Below are 6,000 nucleotides of genomic sequence, written 5' to 3'. Positions count from 1 at the left end.
GGAGACGCAATATTCATGGTTTCTCTGCTTTAAATATACATTTAACCTCTGCACCCATGTATTCATATTATGAAGGGCTCGAGTTACTTCTGGGGGTGTGTGAGATTTCTTTTGGCTTGAACAACTCTTTCCCCAGAAGCCTGGAAAATTCATCATAATGGATAGCCAGGTGTTCTCCATTTGCAAATATTATTACCTTATAGGATTAGAAAAAGGTTTAATTATGAGAAAGGGAAAATAAACAATGCAGCAGGCAGAAAATGTCACCATGCTCCACAGTCAGGCAGTGTCCTATAGATGGCATTGTCTTCGGGCATTCATAATGCACGGGGTAGGGGGTAACTTTTAAGCTGGAAACCACAGAGTTTCTGCTGGCAGTCTCTAATGCTGTCAGGCTGCTGCACAGGAGCCCTGAAACTAGACTTTTTGCCCTTTGTCATTCTTAAACATGACCATCTTCCTCTGAGGCAGGCCTGACTAATGTTTTTCCTGAATAACCATCATTCCCAGGAGAAGGTCATCTTCGACATGCAATCTTAATCACCACAAGCAAATTTCTTGTGTATCTGTCTACCCACTAGACGAGAGCAAAGATCCATCCTGTTCATTCTTGGATCCCTACCACCGCAGTACATTACCTGTCATCTAGTAGGTGCTCAATAAATTCATTCAATGAATGAATGAATGATTGCAATAGTATTTCTACCTAAAGTGGAATACCTTTCTGGAGTTCTTTAGTACTGGGGGTAATTTGTTGTACTTCTGTTGCCAGAATCACAAATAAATGAAGCCTGTCTTCAATTTTCATGAGTTTCTCAACTTTAGGAGTCTATTTTTGAAATAACTCTTTCATACTCTGCTGTCATAGTTGGCTCTGGTAACAATACTCCTGCAAAGATGATGTTTCTCCTTGTGCTTGGGGTGTCTGGTTAGGCAGATTAAGAAAAAGACTTGAAGAAGGAACAAACATCACCTTAAGCTACATAGTTATAATCCATAAGAAAATAGGGAATAGTACTAATGGAAAATACCTGGAGTTTTTCCATTAGCTTTGGAGTTTTTATTTATTTTACCTTTGCAAACATCTGCAGTGTAAACTAATATCAAAAAAATTACATGAACACAATTACTTTGTTGTATAATTAGAATATTCTATCAGCATACATAAATTTTGAAGTGAATGCTGTCATTTTTTTGTTTTTAAAAATATATCTTGTGATGGCTGAATAATAATCACACCTGGAAACAGTTTTATAAATAAAAAATTAAATTGCATAAAATTATATTCAAAGGTGCTAATGAGTGTCAGAATTGGTTAGAAAAGATTATTATTTAGACCCTAAATACCTGTTTATGTGTTTACTAGATGCACTTATTTTTTCACAGCCAAATATGCTGTAATTTAAATGCGTAGAAATGGCATTAATGCATTCTGAGCTATGGTCATTTATATTGTTTTCCATGACAATAATGCCTCTAACCCTATTACCAAATAAATCTTCCCCTAGATTTCATAGATCTCTTGAGCTATGCGCTGACACCAAAACAAGCATATGAAAAACCAAAACCCTGTCAACCTATTAATGCCTATGTGATGTCAACCCATAGCCTCAACTCATTTTTTCTCCCTGAATCAACTGATTTTTCAAATGGAATCAAACAAATATCCAACTATTTAGTTTCCTATTACACACTTGTAAGACCGAGGATGACTGAAAAATTATCTAGTCCATGGCTTCTCATTCCAAGTTTTAATGGGGACTGGTGGTCCACTACACATATTTACCTTATTGGCCCAGCCACTTGATGTCATGTTGGTCTGCACCCCCGTAAAGAGTATCTACCCTCGATGTTCTTAGGAAAAAAGTAAAGATCATATTTCTGAGTTAGGTAAAATAACGAAATTGTTTGGTGTTTTCTAACCTCCACTTCTGGACCAGTAAGGCTAATGTCTGTTTCCAAGGGGAGTAAGAGCAAGGCTAATTATTTATTACCTCTTCTTCCAGAAGGAGTCGAAACTCAACAGCTTTGCTCCCTATACTTCTGCTTCTCTCTATCACAACTGCAAAATCTATAGAGAAATTAGACAGCTGTAAATGAACATCTGTCAATGTTCTGTTCATTTGATCCTGCAATGGACTAACTAAAGACACATCTCTTACTAAAAAAGATTAAAATATGATTTTACATTGTTGAGTGTATGATAGTTGAAGAGGCTTATTCAAACCCACGAAGACTTCTGTGTTGTTGAGTTAGACCAGAGAGAGTTTATTTTGGGGAGCTTTCCTGCAAGGGAAGCTTGTGGTTGGGAGAAGCATATTAGCTCAGGGTGATTGTCCTTTGGGAGTAGGCCACTTAATCCAAGGGAATTTGGGAAGGTTAGACTATAAATCCATAAATTAGAATTTGGCTGGAATACTAGGATCAATACCTCTCTTTTTAATAAAATTACCTAGGGACTGTTAATAACCCCAAGAAGTCTGACCAAGAGCCAGACTTATAGAGCACTTATTACTTGCTAAAACTCTGACTACATAAAACCAATAAGTGAATCATTATTTATTGAATTGGCTTTGCTTGCCAATCATAATGGCCATTTGGACTGGCCACATGGTCAATAGGTTCTATCTTTAATAGATCTGAATATTTTAGATTGACCCTTCTCCACTCTGTTATCTTTAAGCAAGTGAACGTGGTGGCCTAAGAGTGACTTTCACTTGTTTAGTTGGATTTTCCAGGTGGCCTAAATTATTTGTCAATAATTTGATAAGCACTATTGGGTGTCACAGGAACTCTTGAGTGATCAGGAGACTCTACGGTTTCTGGAAGCCATAACCTGAGCCCAGGGAATAAATGAAGTTCTGGGAATAATTTAGGTGCTAAGAAAATTTAGTACATCAGGTAATAACTTACTAAACAGTACTCTGGAGGTTTGAAGAGTTAATGTAATTTCTGAACCTGTGTAAGTTATTGCCAGAGAGTAGCTTCACATGGATGGAAGAGAATTCAATGAACCATCACAGTCTTTTACAGTATCTGGGTTCACCTTTGACATCTATTTTGGACTTGTTTCATCTCTACTTTTAAGTTTATGAACTGTGAGCTTCTTGGTAGCATTTTTAATCACCTCACCACCTTAGAAATTCTTTCCCATTCATAGTATCTTCTCAAAATTTATAAAATAGATTTCAGAATTCACTATAATAAATTCCTTGCTCTAAATTTCGTTTAGATTCTAATTATTTTCCAAGTAGAAATGGTCAGTGGTTTTTAGTCATACCAACTGTCTCCGAAAAGTTTCCTTTAAAATATCTCATTGTTAGAAGCAATTTTAAGAATATATTTAAAAAGATATATGAGATACATGAGTCACATGAGATATGAAAGTTTTGGTTGTTCTCAATCTGTATTTTAATACTACATATACTTCACATATATACTATGTGTGTATAATACTACATATTTTTATATTACACACATATATAGTAGATGCAGTGTATGCCAAAACTTATAATAATGCTTTTTTTCTGGGGAGAAAGGAAAGAGAATTGGACTAGTATGGGAAATAGAAGGAATGTTAAGTATATGTGGAAGGTTTTATTTCTCTCAAAAAAGTATCACAAAATGTTAGCATTTATTAAAACTGTATAGTAGACATATATGTGTTTATAATATCATTCTTTGCACTTCTCTATATTCTTAAGAACTTTTCAGTAGAAGAAAATGATTTAGAATGTTTTCCTTGATGGTGCATTCTTAAGGAACTCTTTCTTGGAATTAATTTTTGTTTAAATTCTTAAATTTTTGTACTCTTTTCTTCTTTAAAACCAGAAAGTTACTTTGGCATTGTTTAAAGAACGAGGAAAATCTCATTTAGATCTGGGTTGAAAAATCCTTTCTAATTCATCAAAGCATTTATATTTTTTTAAACATTAATTTAAGTCTGTCCCTCAGACTGTCACATCTTTCTTAAGGGGTTTCTCATAGTCTTTTGACTACTCCATCTGCTCTTCTAAAAGGAGAACATCAAACTAGTTTGTTTGACGTGACACAATTAGATCTCAGATGCTCAGTTGCCTGACCATTTGTAAAAGCATTTTCTGGAAATTAGGAATAGACCAAAGAACTTCTGACTTTCTCTAAGGCCTTTATTTAGTTGATTTTCCATCACTTTGCTTTGTATTTCTATTCAACATCTTCAGTTGAAAACAAGTAATTTTTGTTCAGAGTCGTTTTTCCCAAATAGCACTCCCATTGGTAATTAATCAGTGGTTATTTCTCCTCCTTTTCCACCTTTTTCTTTATCTTTTTGTTGAATTGTGTACTTTAGAATTAATGGCATCTAGCCCATAGTCAAAAGATGTGCTTCCCGAGTTTTAAAAATTGTGTTGGCTTGGAAAAACAATGCATGAAAAAAATGAACACACATATATTTAGTTAGACACACAATAGCTATGTCATCTAGAGATGTGAGGAGGTCAGCCACCTTCCCACAAGAGTCTCAGGATGGCAATACTTTGGTGTGGTTACCACGTTTTAGGTCGAATAACTCAACTTTGACAGCTTAGTCATATGAACAGACTTGATTTATTCCAACTCACAAAACACTGATGTATAAGCCAGATGCCAATTTATTAATTTATTCTGAGAAAGCTATGCAGTGATGCCAATGGTTCCTTCATTCCCTTCTTGTAGGGGGAAAAAAAGGAAACATAAAAATTAAGACCATGGGCTGGGCGCAGTGGCTTACTCCTGTAATCCCAGCACTTTGGGAGGCCGAGGCAGGTGGATCACTTAGGTTAGGAGTTCAAGACCAGCTTGACCAACGTGGTAAAACCTTGTCTCTACTAAAAACACAAAACATTAGCTGGGCATGTGGTGAGTGCCTTAATTCCAGCTACTCGGGAGGCTGAGGCAGGAGAATTGCTTGAACCCGGGAGGTGGAGGTTGTAGTTTGCACTCTAGCCTGGGCAACAAGAGGGAAACTCCATCTCAAAACAAACAAAAACAAATAAACAAACACAAAAAGAAATAAGACCATGACCAGGAAACTTGGTAATTATGGTATCAGAGCAAGAGGGGTTGGTTGCATGGCCTTGATCTGAAACATCCCTAAGACCAAGTGGTTTGGACTGCTCACACCATTTGGCCAGAGTGCTGTATCCTCTGGACGATCCTGAGGAAACCTTAAGAAATCCTTCCTCTTTGGACTCCCATTTTCTAGGCTTCTTGATGTTGTTGTTTTTTTTCAGACTGGCTGGAGTAGAACTGAGCATGACCATTTATTTATGCTAATGGTTTAGATAATGGATATGAAACACTCAGCTTAGCATAAGGTATTGAGGAATAAATGTTGCTTGCTGGTGCTAGGGAGTCTACGTCTTAGTGGCAAAAGCTTGGGATCTGCAGACAAAGCTCAAATTTGAATTCCACTTCTTCCCCTCCAAGTTGGATGGCCTCGAACAAGTTATTTATCCTGTTTATGCTTTACTTAGGGATAAAATACGGAAAATAATTGGACCAATCTTATAGGATTGTTGAGGATTAAAAGAGACGAAGCACAATGGCACTGAGCATGCATTTAATATTGCTAATTTTTCTTGAGATTACACTAGTCAGTCATGATTGGTCTTTTGTTTCTTTCAAAACTCAGCTATCACTCATGGTTTTTCTCTTTGGTAATTATGCATCCATCTTGTCATGCATTTCTTGTTGATGCTTAAAATATTTTTTCCTCTGGATTGGTTAATTTCTGGTATGGGGACGTTAAAAAATAAACTTAGGCACATTAAAATCTTAACAGGTTTATTTGAGCATTCAGTGACTTATGAACTGAGCAGTGCCAGATCACGAACAGTTCAGTGCTCCACTGGGCAGGTGGAGGTGGGCAAGAGAGAAAACTTTTACAAAACAAAAGAAAATACATTTATTGGTGAAAGTGGAAAGTCTCTAGTTGGTGGTTAGTTGTCAGTTTCTGGTTAGTTCAGCCTAAGTGTTGTT

Source organism: Macaca nemestrina, chromosome 10 (genome assembly GCF_043159975.1).
Source record: "Macaca nemestrina isolate mMacNem1 chromosome 10, mMacNem.hap1, whole genome shotgun sequence".
Lineage (NCBI taxonomy): Eukaryota > Metazoa > Chordata > Mammalia > Primates > Cercopithecidae > Macaca > Macaca nemestrina.
Note: the sequence above shows the minus strand (reverse complement) of the source record.